This window comes from Giraffa tippelskirchi, chromosome 10 (assembly GCF_054371585.1).
Source record: "Giraffa tippelskirchi isolate mGirTip1 chromosome 10, T2T-mGirTip1v1.2.pri, whole genome shotgun sequence".
NCBI classification, from domain to species: domain Eukaryota; kingdom Metazoa; phylum Chordata; class Mammalia; order Artiodactyla; family Giraffidae; genus Giraffa; species Giraffa tippelskirchi.
Genome location: NC_137284.1, coordinates 14,968,510 through 14,990,722, shown reverse-complemented (window position 1 = coordinate 14,990,722; position 22,213 = coordinate 14,968,510). Strand labels below are relative to the sequence as shown.

Sequence of the window (22,213 nt, the reverse complement as noted above, 5' to 3'; positions counted from 1 at the left end):
CATACAGTTCACCCATTAAAAGTGTACACTTTAGTGCTTTTTAGTATATTTACAGAGTTGTGTAACTATCTACACAATGTCAGAATGTTTTCATCCCCCCCACCAAATTTGTGCCATACCTATTAACAGGCATTCCCCATGTCTCCCTGACCTTCCCTCCCAACTCTAGACAACCGATAAACTGTCATCTGTCTCTATAGACCTGCCTATTGTAGACATTTTGTATAAATTATGTCATATAATAGGCAGGTTTTAGACACTGGCTTCTTTCACTTAGATATAAGACTTCCCTGGTGGCTCAGATGGTAAAGCATCTGCCTACAATGTGGGAGGACCCAGGTTCAATTCCTGGGTCGGGAAGATCCTCTGGAGAAGGAAATGGCAACCCACTCCAGTACTCTTGCCTGGAGAATTCCATGGACAGAGGAGCGTGGTAGGCTACAGTCCATGGGGTCGCAAAGAGTCAGACACGACTGAGTGACCACTCACTCACTCACTCTTTCACTTAGCACTTTCCATTATTTTTCTTTTAATTGGAGGATAATTGCTTTACAGTGTTGTGGTGCTCTCTGCTGCACATCAACGTGAATCACTTATAATTATATATACATACTCCCCTCCCTCTTGAGCCTCCCCTTGCCCATTCCACCCTTCCAGGTGGTCACAGAGCACCAGACTGGGCTCCTTGTGTTATACAGCAGCTTCCCGCTAATTGTCTATTTTACACATGATAGTGTCTGTGTATGTGTGTATATCAATGCTACTTTCTCAGTTTCTCCTAGCCTCTCTCCTTCCCCTGCTGCATCCACAATCCCTCAATTGTTAAGGATCAGTCATGTTAGAGCAGGTACCAGAACTCCATTCTCTTCTAGGACTGAATGATACGCATTATACTACACCTAAAGGACATGTAGGTTGTTTCTACTTTTTCTCTGTTATGAAGAATGCTGCATGAACATTCATGTACAACGTTCTGTGTGGACAGATGTTTGCATTTCTCTTGGGCACATACCTAATGGAATGGCTGGATCACATGTGAACTCATGTTTAACCTTCTGAGGAGATGCGGTGCTGATTTCCAAAGCAACTGCCTCATTTTACGTTTCCAACAGCGGTGCGCAAGGGTTCTAACTTCTCCACATCCTTGCCAACACAAGTTATTTTCTTTTCTCTTTTTAATGATAGCCACCATAGAGGGTATGCAGTGGTATCTCATTACGGTTTTGATTTGCATTTCTTTAATGACTAATGATTCTTGGCTTCTTTTCATGTATAGATTGGCTTTTCCTGTATATTCTTTGGAGAAATGTCTGTTAAGATATATATATTTTTAAATTGAGTTGTCTGTCTTTTTGTTGAGTTGTAAGCGTTCTTTACATGTTCTAGAAAAAAGCCATTTTTCAGATACATGATTTGCAACTGTCTTCTCCTTTTCTGTGTGTTTTCTTTTGCCTTTTTTGATTGTGTTCTTTAAAGAACAAAAGTTTTTAATTTTGATGAAGTCAAATTTATCTTTTTTTACTTGTTGTGTGTGCTTTTGATAGTATGTCTAAGAAACATTGCCTAATACAAGGCCACAAAATTTTACACCGGTTTTCTTCTGAGCATTTTGTAACAGTAACTCATATTTGATTATGATTATATAACAATGACAAGTATTTGATTCATTTTGAGTTAATTTTTATATATGGTGTGAGATAGGGGCCAGCTTTATTCAATTGCATTGAGGATGTCCAGCTGTTCCAACACTGTTTGTTGAAATGACACTTTCTTCATTCAGTTGTCTCAGCATTCTTATCAAAAATCGATTGACCATAAGTGTGAGAGTTTATTTCTGAATTCTCAATTCTATTTCATTTTTTCGTATATGTATCCGTGTGCCAGTATTGAGATGTCTTGATTGCCATAGCCTGGTAGCAAGTTTTGAAATTGGGAGGTGTGAGTCCTCACAATTTTTACTCCTTTTTCAAGATTGTTTGGCTATTTTTAGCCTCTTGAATTTCCATATGAACTTAAGGATTGGCTATAAATTTCTGGAATGAAACCAGCTGGAATTTTTTTTATGTGTTTATCTATTTTTTAAGTTTTTTTTTTTATTTATTTTTTGAAGGATAATTGCTTTACAGAATTTTGTTGTTTTCTGTCAAACCTCAACATTAGTCAGCCATAGGTATACATATATCCCCTCCCTTTTGAACTTCCTTCCAATCTCCCTTCCCATCCCACCCCTCTAGGTTGATACAGAGCTCCTGTTTGAGTTTCCTGAACCATACAGCAAATTCCCATTGGCTATCTATTTTACATATGGTAATGTAAGTTTCCATGTTTCTCTCTCCATACATCTCAACTTCTCCTGTCCTCTCCCCATGTCCATAAGTCTATTCTTTATGTCTGTTTCTCCATTGCTGCCCTGTAAATACATTCTTCAGTACCATTTTTCTAGATTCCATATATATGCGTTAGAATACAATATTTATCTTTCTCTTTCTGACTTCACTCATATAATAGGTGCTAGGTTCATCCACCTCATTAAGACTGACTCAAATGTGCTCCTTTTTTATGACTGAGTTATTCCATTGTGTATATGTACCACAACTTCTTTATCCATTCATCTGTCAATGGACATCTAGCTTGCTTCCATGTTCTAGCTATTGTAAATAGTGCTGCAATGACCAATGGGAAACATGTGTCTTGTTCAATTTTGGTTTCCTCAGGGTATATGCCTAGGAGTGGGATTGCTGGGTCATATGGTGGTTTTATTCCTAATTTTTTAAAGGAATCTCCATACCGTCTTCCATAGTGGCCGTATCAATTTACATTCCCACCAGCAGTGGAAGAGCGTTCCCTTTTCTCCACACCCTCTCCAGCATTTATTGTTTTTAGACTTTTTGATGATGGCCATTCTGACTGGTATGAGGTGACATCTCATTGTAGTTTTGATTTGCATTTCTCTAATAATGAGCAATATTGAGCATCCTTTCATGTGTTTGTTAGCCATCTCTGTGTCTTCTTTGGAGAAATGTCTATTTAGGTCTTTTCCCACTTTTCGATTGGGTTATTTGTTTTTCTGGTATTGAGTTGTATGAGCTGCTTGTATATTTTAGAAATTAATCCTTTGTCAGTTGTTTCATTTGCTATTATTTTCTCCCATTCTAAGGGTTGTCTTTTCATCTTGCTTATAGTTTCCTTTGCTGTGCAAAGTCTTTTAAATTTAATCAGGTCCCACTTGTTTACTTTTGTCTTTATTTCCATTACTCTAGGAGTTGGGTCATAGAGGATCTTGCTTTGATTTATGTCATCGAGTGTTCTGCCTATGTTGTCCTCTAAGAGTTTTATAGTTTCTGGTCTTATATTTAGGTCTTTAATCCATTTTGAGTTTATCTTTGTGTATGGTGTTAGAAAGTGTTCTAATTTCATTCTTTTACATGTAGCTGTCCAGTTTTCCCAGCACCGTTTATTGAAGAGACTGTCTTTGCCCCATTGTATATTCTTGCCTCCTTTGTCAAAAATAAGGTACCCATAGGTGCATGGGTTTATTTCTGGGCTTTCTATCTTGTCCCATTGGTCTATATTTCTGTTTTTGTGCTGGTACTGTACTGTCTTGATGATTGTAGCTTTATAGTATAATCTGAAGTCAGGAAGTTGATTCCTCCAGTTCCATTCTTCTTTCTTAAGACTGCTTTGGCTATTAAAGGTCTTTTGTGTTTCCATATGAATTGTGAAATTTTTTGTTCTAGTTCTGTGAAAAATGTCATTGGTAATTTGATAGGGATTACATTGAATCTGTAGATTGCTTTTGGTAGTATAGTCATTTTCGTAAAATTGTTTTTTCCTACTCAGGAACATGGAATATCTCTCTGTTTATGTCATCTTTGATTTCTTTCCTTAGTGCCTTATAATTTTTGGTGTACAGTTCATTTGTCTCCTTTAAGTTTATTCCTAGATATTTAATTCTTTTTGTTGCAATGGTGAATAGGATTGATTCCTTAATTTCTCTTTTTGATTTTTCATTGTCAGTATATAGAAATGCAAGTGATTTCTGTTATTGATTTTGTATCCTGCAACTTTGCTAAATTCACTGATTCGTTCTAGTAACTTTCTGATACTATCTTTAGGGTTTTCTGTGTATAGTATCATGTTATCTGCAAACAGTGAGAGCTTTACTTCTTTTCTGATCTGGATTACTTTTATTTCTTTTTCTTCTCTGACTGCTGTAGCTAGGACTTCTGGAACAATGTTGAATGATAGTGGTGAAAGTGGACACCCTTGTCTTGTTCCTGATCTTAGGGGGAATGCTTTCAGTTGTTCACACTTGAGAATAATGTTTGCTGTAGGTTTATCATATATGGCCCTTACCATGTTGAGGTAGTTTCCTTCTATGCCCATGTTTTGAAGAGTTTTAATCATAAATGGGTGCTGAACTTTGTCAAAGGCTTTTTCTGCATCTATTGAGATTATCATACGGTTTTTATCTTTCAATTTGTTAATAGGGTGTATCACATTGATTAATTTGCATATATTGAAGAATTCTTGCATCCCTGGAATAAAGCCAACTTGATCATGGTGTGTGAGCTTTTTGATGTGCTGCTGAATTCTGTTTGCTAAAATTTTGTTGAGGATTTTTACATCTATGTTCATCAGTGATACTGGCCTGTAGTTTTCTCTTTTTGTGTTGTCTTTGTCTGGTTTTGGTATCAGGGTGATGTTGGCCTCGTAGAATGAGTTTGGAAGAGTTCCTTCCTCTGCAATTTTTTGAAAGAGTTTTAGAAAGATAGGCATTAGCTCTTCTCTAAATTCTCCTGAGAAGTGATCTGGTCCTGGGCTTTTGTTTTTTTGGAGATTTTTGATCATAGCTTCAATTTCAGAGCTTGTAATTGGGTTGTTCACAGTTTCTATTTCTTCCTAGTTCAGTCTTGGAAGATTGAACTTTTCTAAGAATCTGTCCATTTCTTCCAGGTTATCCATTTGATTGCCATATAGTTGTTCATAATAGTCTCTGATAATCCTTTGTATTTCTGCATTGTCTGTTACAACCTCTCCTTTTTCATTTCTAATTTTGTGGATTTTGTTCTTCTCTCTTTTTTTTCTTGATGGGTTTGGCCAAAGATTTATCAATTTTGTTTACTTCTCAAAGAACCAGCATTAGTTTTATTAATCTTTATTATTGTTTCTTTCATTTCTTTGTCATTTATTTCTGCTCAGATCTTTATGATTTCTTTCCTTCTACTAATTTTGGTGGTTTTTTGTTCTTCTTTTTCCAGTTGTTTTAGGTGTAAAGTTAGGTTGTCTATTTGATGTTTTTCTTGTTTCTTGAGGTAGGCTTATATCATTATAAACGTCCCTCTCAGAACGGTTTTTGCTGCATCCCATAGGTTTTGAGTTGCTTTCATTGTCATTTGTGTCTAGAAATTTTTTGATTTCCCTTTCGATCTCTTCAGTAACCTGTTGGTTATTTAGAAACATGTTGTTTAATCTCCATGTGTGTGAGTTTCTTACAGTTTTTTTTTTCTTTCTTGTAATTGATATCTAGTCTCATAGCGTTGTGGTCAGAGAAGATGCTTGGTACAATTTCCATTTTCTTAAATTTACTGAGGTTTGATTTATGACCCAAGATGTGGTCTATTCTGGAGAATGTTCCATGTGCACTTGAGAAGAAGGTGTATTCTTTTGCATTTGGATGGAATGTCCTGAAGATGAAGATATCAATGAGATCCATCTCATCTAATGTATCATTTAAAACTTGTGTTTCCTTATTAATTTTCTGTTTTAATGATCTGTCCATTAGTGTGAGTGGGGTGTTAAAATCTCCTACTGTTAATGTGTTACTGTCAGTTTCTCCTTTTATATCTGTTAGCGTTTGCCTTATGTATTGAGGTGCTCCTATGTTGGGTGCATAGATATTTACAATTGTTATGTCTTCCTCTTGGATTAATCCCTTGATCATTATGTAGTGTCTCTCCTTATCTCTTGTAATCTTCTTTATTTTAGGGTCTATTTTACCTGATATGAGGATTACTATTCCAGCTTTCTTTTGTTTCCCATTTGCATGGAATATATTTTTCCATCCTCTCACTTTCAATCTATATGTGTCTTTAGGTCTGAAGTGGGTTTCTTGTGGACAGCATATATATGACTCTTGTGTTTTGTATCCATTCAGCCAGTCTGTGTCTTTTGGTTGGAGCATTTAATCCATTTACATTTAAGGTAATTATTGATATATATATTCCGATTGTGATTTTCTTAATTTTGGGGGGCTGATTTTGTAGATCTTCTCCTTCTCTTGTATTTCTTGACTATTTAAGTCCCTTTAACATGTGTTGTAAAGCTGGTTTGTTGGTACTGAATTATCTTAACTTTTGCTTGTCTGAAAAGTTTTTTATTTCTCCATCAATTTTGAATGAGGTCCTTGCCAGGTAGAGTAATCTTGGTTGTAGATTTTTCCCTTTCAGCACTTTAAATATATCTTGACATTCCCTTCTGGCCTGCAGAGTTTCTGCTGAAAGATCAGCTGTTAAGCTTATGGGGTTTCCCTTGTATGTTACTTGTTGCTTTTCCCTTGCTGCTTTGAATATTCTTTCTTTGTGTTTAATTTTTGTTAGTTTAATTAGTATGTGTCTTGCTGTGTTTCTCCGTGGGTTTATCCTGTATGGGGATCTTTGTGCCTCTTGGACTTGATTGACTATTTCCTTTTCCATGTTGGGGAACTTTTCAACTATAATCTCTTTAAAAATTTTTTCACACCCTTTGTTTTTCCTTTTTCTTCTGTGACCCCTATAGTTCAAATGTTTGTGCTTTTGATATTGTCCCAGAGGTCCCTGAGACTATCCTCAGTTCTTTTCATTCTTTTACTTTATTCCGCTTTTCAGAAGTTATTTCCACCATTTTATCTTCCAGCTCACTGATTCGTTCTTCTGCTTCAGATATTCTGCTATTGATTCCTTCTAGAGTATTTTTAATTTCAGTAATTGTGTTGTTTGTCTCTGTATGTTTATTCTTTAATTCTTCTAGGTCTTTGTTAATTGATTCTTACATTTTCTCCATTTTGTTTTCAAGATTTTTGGTCATCTTTACTATCATTATTCTGAATTCTTTTTCAGGTAGTTTGCCTATTTCCTCTTCATTTATTTGGACTTCTATGTTTCTGGTTTGTTCCTTCATTTGTGTAATATTTCTCTGCCTTTTCATTATTATTATTATTATTTTAGTTTATTGTGTTTGAGGTCTCCTTTTCCCAGGCTTCAAAGTTGAATTCTTTCTTCCTTTTGGTTTCTGCCCTCCTAAGGTTGGTCCAGTGTTTTGTGTATAGGGTGAGATTTGTGGTGAGTTTTGTTTGATTGTTTGTTTGTTTGTTTGTTTTTCCCCTGATGGGCAAGGCTGAGTGAGGTGGTAATCCTGTCTGCTGATGATTGGGTTTGTAGTTTTGTTTTGTTTGTTGTTTAGATGGTGACTGGGTGATGCCAAGTCTTGTATTCAAGTGGTTTCCTTTGTGTGAATTCTCACTATTTGATACTCATAGGGTCAGTTCTCTGATAGTCTAGGATCTTGGAATCAGTGTTCCCACTCCAAAGGCTCAGGACTTGATCTCTGGTCAGGAAGGAAGATTCCACAAGTGTTTTATTATGACATTAAGTGAGATTAAACAAATACCCAAAAATGAGAAGCCAAAGAGGAACCCCAGACAAATGGCAGTTACAAAATCAGGCAAATAATAATGAAAATAATGGAATAAACACATCTACACCCATAAGCAAAGTCAAAGCAGTCCCTGATTTTTCTTTATTGACCTTGTAGTCTGAAATCTGGCTAAACTTTATTAAATCTATTTTTTTTTTTAGTGGATTCCTTAGAATTGTCTATATACAAGATCATGTCATCTCTAGGGAGATAGTTTTAATTCTTCCTTCCCATCTGGATGCATTTTATATAATTTTCTTGCATAACTACCCTGGCTACAACCTTCAGTGTGACACTGAATGGAAGTAAGGGTTGAAGCATCCTTTTCAGGCGTAATGCACTTATCTATACAACTAACCATAGGTGGGGATGAAATTTGAGGTATACATTATATACTTATGGTATGTGTCTGTGCACTGCCTAGTTTTTTGTAACTTGTCAGGGTGAAATCTTCCATATAGGCAGCTAAGTTTGTGTCTTGTAGATATATATGGTAAAGCATTGGTGTGAAGTACATGTACATCCATGGGTTCCCAAAAGATGGGCATGGCTAAACAACAGCAATGTGTGGTCATATTTCTAGTCGCGGCAAAAATCAAACCACTGAGCTGTACCTGCCAGTGACGTCCTAGTGGGACTCACCCTCCAAGTCTCCTTCTCTTCCTGGAGAGGGTTGTTTTTACATGGGAATGGATGGATGGGAAGTTGGTTATTTAAACCTGTGAAGTAGAAAAGCCCAACCTCAAAATGAGACAACTTACAGTGAATAATACAAATTTTTTTCATCTTCATGAAGGATTACCCTGGGGAAAAAGCACTGGACTTGTGTTCCAAGTGGAAGAGCTGATACCAGTGGGTGGGCTTTCAAGGTTGATATCAATTCAGTGTAAGAAGGTCTTGCAAAAATCCGACTACTCCATGTTAAAATGAATTTCTTGTTGGTTTAACAAATTCTATTAATAAGCTTCCAAAGTCATCTATAGAAAGTGAAAAATTTTACTCGTAAGTATTATGATCTCAAAAATTTAATAAACAGTAATGAAAAATGCAGCCATCTTTACCTCTCAAAGCTACCAAAAGGTGTCTTTGAAATTAAGTTTATTTTATTAAGTGATACCACCTTGGATCTCCTGGAGTGTATGCATGGATTTGGGGTGACTGCTGAGAGATCAGAAACTCGAACTGGCCTATTTTCCATTTGAACAATACAAAACACACTAAATCTTATTATTCACTGGGGCCATCCCCCTGCCAAAAATGTTCAGCCCCAAATGATGATGCCAGGTTTCCTCCCAGGCCATCTGCCAGGCCTGGCTCAGCTTTCTGCAAATTCAAATGCTTCCTGTTTCAGATGCTTTTGAATTTCCGCTCTTTCCGCTCCCAGGATGGCCCTTCCACCCACGTGGAGACCACAGACCTCCCTAGCCCCCTCTGCCTCTTCTCTCCCTCTTTGTTCTGACTGAGGCTTCTCTTCTGGATTTGCAACAATAAAATTTCTTCCGAGGTGAATTCGGCACCTTGAGGAGAATATTAATGTACGTTTGCCTTTGTTCTTAATTAGATTCCTTGAAGGGAAAACCTCTTGGCCTGGTTTATTATCTAGCTTTGTAAGAGCTTGTCTGCTTTATCTAAACACTTTGAAGAAGTCTCTTCACCCGCATACCGTCTGCATGCTTACAATATAGATTTTCATAATACTGGTCAATTGGAAAAGGGGAGAATGTGGGCGGCACAGATACAGGAATGCTTGAGGGGAAATTGCTAAAGGTTGAGAAAGAGAAGGAGGTGGAGGCTGGGGAGGGTGGGAAGGAGGGGGAAGGATGGAAGGAAGAGAGAGCAAAGCCTTACAGAAATGCAGAGACCCTACCCCCGGGCTCCTGTCCTGTCTAGTTACTATTCAGTGTTTGGCCCCAATTCAGCTTCTGGGAAAATTTAAGATTGCTGTTTTGACAAGTCATCACACAATGACAAAATATAGATGGAAAACTTCTCCCTGTAGAGTTCTAAATAGTTGGTGACAAATGTTCCTGTCTGAAGCCTGGGTCCCAATACCCATCAGCCACAGCTGAATATGGTTTTCTGTGAAATTCTTTAGGACCACCCCCCACCACCTTGTAAGACAGGACTCCCCCTCTTTTCCCTCCCCTCCATCAGAGCAGGCACGGAGCTGGTGAACCTGGATTTAGTGGATTAACTGTGTATCAGCTTTTGTTTAGGAGGGGCATCTAGATCTCAGGTTCTTGATTCCTGCTGTTTGCAAAGTACTCTCAGTTGGCTTCTCCCCTGGGTTTTGAGATCCATTCTGTAGATATTTTCAGATGTCCAAGGACCACCCCCTCCCCTAGGTTTATTTTCTGAAGAGACGTTATACTTTTTCATCATCGCTATCATCTGTTCCCACATTTCATTTAGTTCTGTTTTCTTTGTTAGCCTCAGTTCTGCATCTTGTCCCCATTCTCTGAGGTCAAGCCAAATGTGTGAGCAGTTAACTGTCTCCCATGTAAGGAAGGAGCGTACTGCTCACCGGGGAAGAGAGGCGAGTGTCTTGTGGAAAACGTCATGGTTTTAGTTAAGGTGAATAACATGTTAAAGTGAATAACGTCAACCTTATTGCCAGTAGGTGTGAATGATTAGAAGGAACAACAGGAAGATGACAATTAGGACATTTCATTTTTAAAACTTGACAAGTGCAGACCCAGAAACAACAGAATCTCCTGTTTCTCAAAGGAATGAAATCTAATGCCCTGGGCTTGCTGATCCCATGTCCTTCTTCCCGGACACACGTGTGATGGTGAAACTCCTTCCAGAGGGTGGGGTTTCAGAATGTCACAGTGGGTTCCATCCTGAGTGTGAACAATGAGAATGACATCAGCAGGAGGCCATGAGGACGAAGCGAAGTGTGCTGTTCCTTCCGGGCTCTTGGGTCCACCCTTAGTGGAGCAGGACCGGGCACATGGTGAGCATGGGGGCGGAGGGTCCTGGAGGGGCTTTCCTCGTTTGGAAGCAAGTCTCACTGTTTTCATTACCTACTGAGGATGTGGCAGAAGCCACATGGAGGTCCTGCTGAGCTCCTCAGGTGGCTTAAGTGACTTAGAGCTACAGTAAAATAACAAACATGCTAGAAACAGCCTCTGAGTTACAAGGAGCTGCACACACAGAACAAAGAGTGGGAGTGCCGAGGTCTTCTCTCCAAGAACCACCCCTCCTCCCCCATCAGCCATTTCAGTCTTTCTTGAGGGGAGGGGATGGGTCTTTGGAAATGCTGGAGTTTGAGTATTTATAGGAACCCAGACACACCAGCTGTCTCCCTTACGTATTACTGGCCTGATTCTTCAGTGCACAAGATGAATAATTTACCCAAAAGCACATGTAAGTGTCTCTTTATTATTCATTATAATGAACTGAGACAGGAGTAATTCTCCACTCTGCTGGAATCCCCCAGGGCTCAACTTATCCAGACTCGGCTTGCTCTCCCACAGTTAATCTGAGCGGAGGGAGCCTTTTCTCTCTGGACATGTGGCCCGACCAGGACTTGTGCCATTTGAGGTGTGCATGGGAGGAGGAGATGGGGAGGCCAGACCGATGGATGTCAGGACAGTATGAAGCGCTAACAGCACTGGCAGCAAGTCTATTGGGTACCAGGTGATGAAGTGTTACCAAAGAATTGTCAAAGGATAACAGGAATTGGTAGTCAGTGTGTGCTCAGGAAGTGCATAATTATTTTCAATATTCACCTGCACAGAGCTTAATTAAAAAGATGCATCCATCCACTGAAAAGTATGAATTTTATATTTTTCATTCAAGCTAGAGGTTGATTCTCTCTTTCTCTTTTTCATCTTCTTTCCTTTCCCTCCCTCCCTCCTTCCACCTCTTTTTCCCTCTCTCTGCCTCGTAGACTCCCTCCTTCCCTCTTTATCTCTCCCTCTCTTACTCTGCTCATTTATTTATTTATAATGCATGATTCAATACTCATGGCCTATATGAGAAAAGAATCTTTTTTTAAGAAAAGAGTGGATATATATGTGTATATCTGAGTATAACTGACCCACTTTGCTGTAAACCTAAGGCTAATACAACATTGTAAATCAATTACACTCCAGTAATTTTTTAAAATATTTAAAAGTAAAATGCATGATAGGGAAACCCAGCCTCTCCATGTTTGATGAATAATTGTGTTTTCGTGGTGTGTCTTCCCAATCCTTCTTGGTAAAGAGTTCCATGAAACAGAACACCATTCCATGTTCGATGCATGAGACAAGGGCTCAGGGCCGGGGCAATGGGATGACCCAGAGGGATGGGATGGGGAGGGAGGTGGGTGGGGGGTCCAGGAAGGGGAACACATGTAAACCCATGGCTGATTCATGTCAATGTATGGCAAAAACTACTACAATATTGTAAAGTAATTAGCCCCCAACTAAAGTAAATAAATTTATAAAAAAAATAAATAAATAAAGCTGAAACTCCAAAAAAAAAAAAAAGATTACCTCTGATCAGAGACACAGATGCTTGGCCTCACAATGGAAATACTGACTGTACCATCACGTTGCTTCCCTTATTATGCGCGATGAGATGGGCAGGGCTGGAGACATTCAGGCTGTGTCCGGGCAGTCTTCTTGTTCCTTGGTCCCCAGAGGGCGATTGAGAGTCCAGGAGCAGAGAAAGCCTTGGTCCACTCAGATCGGCCACCAGTGACATAAATTAAAGGTAGCAGCCCCCGGGCCTGAACTGGAAACATTTGCAAAACTAACCCTGCGACTTTCTTGCCCCCAGGGAATCTCCCCCTCTGGGCCTCTCATGGCCCAAGGACAGAATTTTGCCTGCTTTCTATTTTGTTTTTTAAGGGGCAATAGTTTGCATAATCTGTATAAAATAAGTTACTATTCTGGAAAAGATGATTGGCTTATTAAAAATAGATAACATGTATTTTTAAACAGGTCGGGTTGACATCCTGCAGGAGCAGTGCTGGCGGGAGCCGAGGAGCCTTCCTGCAAAAGCATCACTTCCCATCGCTCCTCCTCCAGCTGTCCCTGCCCATCTGTGTGCTTAATGAGAGCTTTATTTTTAAAACACTGATAAGGTTCGGTTCAGATGTGTAGTCTGTTTGGGGCGGCACAGGAAGAATCAAGTCAGTTTATAGCCCTCAGAGACTGCCGCGAAGCCAAGCTCACAACACACACAAACTCCAGTTCAAACTGCAGGCAGCATGGTCTATAGACTGGGGCTCAAGAGCTGGATCCCCTACTTAATTTTCCAAACTTTATAACTGGTCTACATGTGCACTGGAAAATGAGCATGAAGGGAAGGTCAACATTGTTGTAATGTTTGGGTTATCATTATTCTCTGGTTTTGAATAATTATGGAAATATGTATGTTGTTGTTGTTGATTAGTTGCTAAGTTGTATCTGACCCTTTGGGATGCCATGGACTATAGCCCACCAGGCTCCTCCGTCCATGAGGTTTTCCAGGCAAGAATACTGGAGTGGGTATCTATTTCCTTCTTCAGGGAATCTTCCCAGACCAGGGATCAAACCCAAGTCTCCTGTGTTGGCAGGCATGTTCTTTACCACTGAGCCACCAGAGAAGCCCCAATCTTATGTAGGATTATTATTATATATAATAAATAATAAAATAACTTATAAGTAAATAACGTATTAACTATTGACTCAGCTCTCAGATTGTGATGGTACTAGTATTAAAAGGATTATTTGTTTAGTATTTATCACCACCAATGATTTTTAAAATATCATTTCCATTTTATAAATGAGAAAATCTGGTGCTCACAAAGGATCAATAAATGACAGACCTGTGACTGGAACTCATGTATCTCTTATTAAAACATTGACTCTCTTAACCAGAATATTACACAGAAACCCTAGCGATAGGATAAAAGCTAATCAATTTTCAGCATATTTTTTGTTTCGCAAGGTAAATCAGTGCTGATAAGTTTCATGTGACCCCCGAAGGGGATGGTTTTGTTTTTGCCCAATTCTGCAGAAAGAAGAATGACCTTTGAGGCGCTGCCTGACTCCAGGATCCCATGATCCCTCACATTATATGTGGGAAGGTGTGTGCAGGGAAATCCATGGGCTGTAATTTCTGCACTGCCGGAGTCTTTGGTCCCACGACACTCATGCTGGGAGCCTGTGGCTGACTCACTCCATTCTTCAAAAAGATATCAAGCTCCCCAGACTCCCTGCTTTTAATTTAAAATTTTAATTTATACTTTTCTGTGGATGATACTGAGACAGACGTGGCCATGAGTAAATATGTCAGGATAATCTATTGAATGGAATGAAGATGGTGTGTGCTCAGGCAACATTTTAATTTCATCTTGTGCACCACTTTGCCAGCTCTAATGAACAAATTGGGAGGCTGGGTTTCAAAGCTGTTCAGGATGTAGTGGAAGGAACAGTGGAGTGGGAGCCTAGGAAGAATAAATAAGGTGAACTATTCTGGGTGGCTTCTCCAGGCATCCTTAACCAACCACTGGGCAGTTCCTAAGGCAGCTGTCATCTGAGACAGGGAGGCAGGGCTGAGAGCAGACGCATGCCTCCTTTTTACAGCCCCACTTGGAATTCTGCACCAGTGGCCTGGACCACAGGGGCAAGAGATGTGGGGCTGAATGATGGAAGAGGAGGGGCTTTCTTTATTCTTATCTTTGAAAGATGCTTTTCTTCTTTACTCATGGGCTTACTGCTTCTGAAATGGCTTGGCCTTATGCTATAACACTACCTTTAAATTAAAAAAAAATTGTTGGAATATAATTGCTTTACAATGCTGCATTAATTTCTGCTGTACAACAAAGTGGATCAGCTGTTTGCATACATATATCCCCTCTGTCTTGCTTCTCCCTCCCACATCCCCTCCTCCCCATCCCATCTGGGTCATCGCAGAGCACCGAGTTGCAAAGGAAGAATGTGGGACGAAGGAAGCTTTCCAAAACCACCTGTGATTCCAAATGCGAGGTGACCATCCACCAGTGACTAGCCAGGGCATTGATCTGTGGGGAGACCCTTGGCTAAATCCTGTGCTTGTCCTTCATTTGCTCTGAGATGCACCCTTACCACTGTTTCACCAGCTAACAGGGTCTCCTTGCATTGGGAATGAGATCCTTGGAATAGTTGTCACTTTTCCTCGGTGTCCCACAGCTCATGTGTGGTAAACAACTCTTAAAGGAATTGAACATGCAGCCCTGAAGCTCTGACCTGAAGGGTCCCCTTCAACTATGGTCCTGTCCCTATCATCCCCTTTCTGTTTAGCACTTACATGATTAGCGTTTGATTCCAGCAGTGCCTCAGTCTGCTTGAGAGATGGAATGTTTTGGTACCTGGTTCTAGGATGAGGGTTGTCCTATTTGTACAGGGAGATGGCCCAAGACAAGGATACCGCAGCATGAGCTGTCGGGGCCTGCGGGCCAATGGGAACTGTCCTTCAGGTGTGCACAGCCATATTGATGGATCTCTCAATTATGTATTGTTAGAAATACAGCATTTTACCAACCACCAGTCATCAATCTAGAAACCAGCCCATCAACCACTGTGTCAACACACTGTGAATGAAGCCTGATACAAATACAAAGTTAAAGTTGTCTCAATGGCTTTAGCTGAGAAAATAAACCTTAGAGGGAAGTGAAATCCCACTGCAGGACTCTGCACAAGTCGAGTGCAGACTGCTTCTCAACAGGAAGGTATTTTTGGAAAAAAAGAAAATCTTAAAAGTGAGAGTTTATAAGTGAACTGGGAAAGCCCTGGACCAAGCTGCCAGGTTTCTCGGTAAAAATGTAGATCTTACCTTCTCTCTGATCTATTTGTGAGCAAAATAACCTGTTTTGAAACTGGGTGCAGACCACCCTCCATGAAACTCCATTCTTTGTATATGTGAAAATAAAGAAAGAGAAGCCTTCAGAACTCCTTGGGAAATGATAAGCCAATGGATCCAGGATCTCTCAGTTAAACTAACATGCACTCCCATGTAACAGCAGTTGAGTTATGTTTTTCCAAATGCAGCAACAAGCTCTCTGACAATATTAATAGAGCAGGTTCTGTTTAAACAAAGCATACTGTGTTTAGGTACCCTTCTGACTCTGGCTTATGTATTACTTAATTCAGCCTCATGATGGCCCTGGGAGGTAGATGTGTTCCTCCTATTTCACAGATGGTGAGGGGAGGCTCTGAGGGAATAAACCAAGTTCCTGTCCTAAGGTCGTCTGTTGGTCAGTAGTGGAGCCCTTGTCTATCTGAGCCGAGGCCCTCTCCTCAGCACCACGATGTACTGTCTTTTAAGGCCCAATTCACCTATGTCATCAAAGCTCAAAAAGAATTCTTGACTCCCACCATCCTTCTCAGATTGTCAAGATCTGGTCTAGATGGTTCATCTGAACCTGGATGGGTTTAATCCCTTGTGAATGAGGGCCACTACTGTGCGGTCACCACGTATTCCTACTTTCCATCACAGCCAGCCTCTTTTGTGCCAGCTCATTTGCTCAAGGACCTCATTCAAGCTTCCAGTGCATAGAACCCACCGGGTTCTCTCTATCCATCAGGGCCCCTGTCTTCTTGTCTCTTTTCTCTCAATTACTTTCCAATTCCTTTCATGCTTGGCTTCTTCTCCGTTGCCCATCTGGCACTCTCCAACGCTGGACAAACCCAGCCATCCATGCTTTCTGTGCCTGCAGCTTAGCAGCTGAGCAGATATTCTTGGTTGGAGAATATTCTCAAAGCTGGCAGAGCAGTGATGCTATAAATTCCTGGCCATGCACTCTAAGTGGGGCCTCAGCATGGCCTGTGAATCCTAGCACAGATCCCTAGCAATCTTGCTCTCTTTTTCTGCAAAAGCTAGTTCACTTTTTCTTGCATCTACCTTCCTCCCCTGAATATTCATTGGGAGGACTGATGATGAAGATGAATCTCCAATACTTTGGCCACCTGATGTGAGCAGCCGACTCGTTGGAAAAGACCTTGATGCTAGAAAAGATTGAAGGCAGGAGGAGAAGGGGACGACAGAGGACAAGATGGTTGTATGGCATCACTGACTCAGTGGACATGAATTTGAGTAAGCTCCGGGAGGTGGTAAAGGACAGGAAAGCCTGGCATGCTGCAGTCCAAGTGGTCTCAAAGAGTCAGACACAACTGAGCGACTGAACAACAGCAACAACCTTCCTCTCTCCTACTCTCCTGTTTACCATCAATTGATAACTCTGCCCTCTACTTGGGAGAAGATAAAAACCATCACTCAGGAGCTCCTTGTTTCTGCATGGCCAGAGCCACAAACCTATCTGTGTTGCTATTATTCTTTCCTTCTCTTCCGATACAAAATGAAGCACGCTTCCATCCCATGCTTTAGATTCTACGTGCTTTCCCTTTATCGAAAAGTTTCTTTGTGAGTCATTCACTTTCTCCTGCATCATCAGTTGCTCCTCTTCACTAAGATCGATCTCATCAGTATACCCTTACATACTAAGTACCATAATGTGTACCTATCCTAATGTAAGAAGGCTGGCCCTTGTCTTCTTCAAAGTGGCATCTCAGGTTCTTAGCATCAGGCGTCTCAAAGTGTGGTCCAGCCCTTCCACATCAGCATGATCACAGAGCTTGTTAGAAACACAGGTGTTTGGTTCTCACCCGGACCTAGTGAATCAACACCATGCACAGGTAACTGGTGGACATTTAAACATTTGAAAAGCCCTAGCACCCAGTAAGTATTCAGTAAATATTTACAAAATGAATTCCCAGTGTTTCCAATCTTAAACAAACAACACTCTGGAGGTCCCCATGACTTTTATGGCTCTATTTCTCTTTCTGCCTTTGCTGAAAACATCCGTGAAAGTGCCATCTACAGATAGTGCCATCAGCCCTTCACTCCCATTCACACCTCACCCCTTCATTCACTCCACTCCCCTACCCCTTCCTTAAGCTTCAGACCCTCTTGTCACAGGGCTGTTATCTCTTGTCTACAAGGGTGCACTTGACTCCCTTGGTGGTCCTACTGCCTGCCATCCAGTCTCCAAAGGGAGTCCAGTATATTCTTGGAAGCATAATTTACACCATGACATGTGTTTACCTGAACCTACTCAGGGATGCTCCATTACACCCAGTCTAAAACACAGACTTGTCACGGTGCATCCATTCACCTCCCAGCCTCATGGAATCTACCCTTTTCGCCATTCGCCTTGCTTGGGCCCCTCTGGGTTCCATTCTGTTCCTTCCCTGAGTCAACTTCTATCCCAGATCCTGCATACCTGCCTTGTCCTCTCTCTATAATGCTCTCGGTCACCAACACCTGTGCCTGATGATTGGTTTCAGTTTTCTGAAACTTAGGTTGTCATGTCCTCAGAAAGCCTGTCTACTAACATATCTCTGGAGTAAGATCTCCCATGCCATTGCCTTTGATGACCATTCTAGTGGTCTCCTTGGCTCAGTTTGAGCAGATTCAGCAATTCTGAAGATTGTTGATTGCACGTTAATCCCACAATCCAGAAGTACCAAGAGGGTAGAGGCAGTGACCCTGCTCAACCTCTTGAGATGCTCCTAGTGGGGTGTCTGACAATTAGTAGGTGCTGAATAAATGTCTATTCAACACGCAGGTGAATTTACACATTTGCTTGTCTCCATGAGTGGGATCGGGGGCCTTCTTAGTGCTCTTCTGTCATATCATTCTCCTAAGACTGTAAGAATCTTGAGGACAGGAATCTGTGATGGCTTCGGGTTGTTAGTTTTATTTAGTCCTTTCCCCTGCTTCCTCAGGAAACTAGGAAAGGTATCGTCCCAGCACACCTGGGCACGCACAGTGACTTGAAGTCTGGAAAGAGACCAGCTCAGCCACCCATCACCTGGAACAGAGCTTTCTCCTGTAGGTCCTCCCTTCACAGCTGTGTTCAGTCCCCGCGCTGCACCTTCCTTACTGCAATAGGAGTCCTCCTCCTGTCTCCCTCCTCCCACAGCCCTGCCCGCAACCCCTCTTCCATGGTTGTAAGTGATTTCCCTTTGTGAAGCCACCTTTCAAAGCAATCACTCCTTTAATTTTCCTTCCCGCACTAGAGAATCTGCCCTCTTTTCCCTGGCCTTCCAGCAGAGCTTGTGGAGACGGGAAGTTCACTTGCCGCTTCAGGACACAGAGAGCACTGTCTTGATGGACTCATCCATCATTGGTCACAGCCCGAAACCCCACACACCATTATCCTGTGGCTGATTTACTGCTTCAGGTGACATCATGTTCAAGAGAGCCCACACCTTCCTTGGTTTTGTTTTGAAGTCTCCATTTCCTCCAGGACACTCATCCTTGCATGCCTTTGCATGTTTCCCACTTTTCTCTGCATAACATCCCTCCCCCACCTACACACATACACACATGCACACATAAGACATACACACCCTTTCTATGTATTAATGTGACTCCACACTCCAGCTGCTGTGAGCAGAGCACCATCCTCCAATTAGGAACAATCTGAGGATGCCGTGTGTCTGGCAACCTTCAAAGTCAATGTCTTGCACTCCTGAAGTCCCTCTCTAAGCAGCTCTGACCCTGCCCCGTGCTTCTGTGGAAGCTCTCATATATATTCTCCAACAGACCCTAGCAGACCCTAGCAGCAAATATTAGCTCTAGCTGAGTTATGACTCTCTCTGAATTTTGTGAAGTTTCCCCTTATGTAACTTAGGGTTCTTGTTGATGTTCTCGACTTGACTGGATTTGTAACTCAGGAAGCAACTGAGTAGTTAAAGCTTCCCAAGAGAACAGCTTTGTGCAATTAAGCATACCTTGGGAACTGGTCTAGAAATACTGTATTTTTTCTTCCCCTCTCCCTTCCTTTAAAACATTCATTTATTATTGACCCTTGAATTCTCTAAAACAAGATCACCTTCTTCCCATTTTTTGATAGCATTATTAATATATTTTGATACATGTAAGATTTTTAACTAAAATCCAGTTAACTCTCAATTTATAAAAAAGAGGCAATTGACAAAACAAAACCAAAAAATGATATCATGAGTAAATTTAAAAATGAAATTCAAAGAAATACATTTTAGGTTTTAACATTCAATCCTTTTACCTTTTTCAGCGTTTCTTGACGGCTTTCTGAAAGGTCATTCTTTAGCAAGGGACAGGGTAGGCAGAGACAAGGTTACCAGGGATTCCAAGTGGTAATATTATTTTAAAAATCTTATGTACATAAAATCATAAAACTAGATATAAATGCCTTAACCCTATACCCTTCTATGACTCAAAAATGAGACTTCTCTGGGGGTCCAGTGGTTAAGACTGTGCACTTTCAATGCAGGGTTTCAGGTCCAATCCCTGATTGGGGAATTAAAATCCCACATGCCATGTAGCCTGGCCAAAAGAAAAGAAAAGGAAAAAAATAAAAATTATAGATCATACATATACATAAATAATTTAAAGTTTTCAGCATCAGTGGAGATGATGATGCTTTATTAAAATTAATTTCCTTGTTGCCTGTGAATGTGGTGCTGATGTCTGTAAGGATACCTCTTGACTTCAGCCCGTGAGACTTGATGACCAGGTTCTCCTCTACATGGATTTACTCCAACTTTGGGGACTCCTCATCACTCTGGTTTTGAGCCACTTTTCTTGGCAGGGACACCTTGCTGACACCTGGAGTCCACCTTATATGCTTCTCATTAGCCTTAGACAATGGAAATGCTCACTGATACCCCTGTACTAACAGGTGCAAGTCCAAACACTGAAATCTAACAGTGGTCAGTTCACGTCTACAACACGCATATGTGATATTTGTCTAGAGTATTGTAAAAATGAAAGCAGTGAATTAAAAAATACAAGTAGAGGACCTGTGGATCTTGTGTGTGTGCATGTGTGTGTGTGTGAATGACTCATAGGGACAGACACACATAGAAGTATTTCCAAGGATATCTGCTTCACCTTACATGGATCCCTTTTTTTTCTAGGTTTATTGAGATATAATTGACATATTTTTTTGTTGTTATAGTCGCTAAGTCATGTCTGACTCTCTGTGACCCCATCAACTGTAGTCCACCAGGCTTCTCTATCCATGGGATTTCCCAGGCAAGCATACTGGAATGGATTGCCATTTCCTTCAGGGGATCTTCCTGACCCAGGGTCAAACCCGTGTCTTCTGCATTGACAAGCAGATTCTTTACCACTGAGCCACGACAGAAGACTAATTGACATATAACACTGTGTAAGTTTCAGGTGCACAGGATGTTGATTTGGTACATTTAATTATTTCAAGATGATTGCCTTTGTAGAATAAGCTGTCACCTCCATCCCATCACATTATTTGCATTTCTTTTTTGTGGTGAAAACATTTAAGATCTATTCTCAAGGATGTAATGCGGTATCATTAGCTATAATCCTGTGTGGGTTCTTTTTATGTCAGTTTGAAAAACATTACCTTACATCTTTTAATCATTATAAATATGTGTGGATCACCTTCTAGCTTCCCTATGGGCTGTGGGAGGTGCTGATGATACAAAGTGAAGACCACTGAGATAGTTCTTACCAGGTGGTATTTACAGCCTAGCAAATAAGTACATATATAATGAAATCCAGTGCTGTAAATTCTATGAAGAAACCCATCGCATTACAAAGAGGAGGAAATTTAGAACGATATGTCTATATTAGAGATTAAACTCTATTTGCCACTGTCTACTCCTGAAGGCAGACAAGCACGCAACATAATTTAGGTATTATCCCAATAACTAGGCTGGAAATAAAAAGGCATTTTCTAGTTAACTTCAGTTTCTCGAAATGCCAATTGTCAATTCTCTGAATGCAGAATCTATAAAGTTATCTGTAAAGGAGAGACACCATTTGTTAGGCTGGTTTCCAAGACTCGTTCTCCAGCTATCCAGATTATCTAAATGTTCCACAGCTATCTGTGGGTATAAGTGAGATTTATTTTTAATCTGTGTATGTGACATTTATTTTTAATGTAGACTTGATTTTCAGAGACGCATCGTATTGCATTCGGATTCAAGATGATAAAAGCGTCAGTGTCTAGCAAACAGGCGCCGAGGGTTTCCCTGACTGCTTTGTCTCTCTCAAGGATGCTCCCAGCCCCCCTGGCACCCTCCATTCCTTGTCCTGCTTTTATTTTCACTGCTTGTCATTCTCTGAAACTAAGATACCTATTTTCTTGGGTGTTTTTGTTGTAGGATCAAGGGTGTGACCTTTGTCTGCCTCCTTCTGGCATTTCAGCTCCTACAGTGTCACCTAATACACCTTAGACACTCATGAAATACCATTGTGTGAATCATGGCCATTTTTGGTTTTGTATTTTCAGAGGCAAAATATAAAAGTAAGAACAAAATAATGACCACATGGAAGCTGGCCAGTTTCACTTTTCAGGATGAGCTTGGTTATCTGTCTTCTGTCTGATTTCTTTAAAGAAGCCTCTTCATTTGTGTCCAACTCTTTGCAAGCCTATGGACTGTAGCCTTCCAAGTTCCTCTGCCATGGAATTTTTCAGGAGAAAATATTGAAGTGGGTTACCATTTCCTCCTCCAAGGATCCCTCTTCCTGGCCCAGGGATCAAACCTGAGTC

The 22,213-nt window shown here is 40.7% G+C and overlaps 1 protein-coding gene across 10 annotated transcripts in view; it reads left to right on the top strand.

Moving 5' to 3' along the window:
* The window catches only part of OPCML (opioid binding protein/cell adhesion molecule like), a 566,878-nt gene that overhangs the window by 305,592 nt on the left and 239,073 nt on the right, over nt 1-22,213 (top strand). The gene's annotated exons all lie outside the window — the stretch shown is intronic.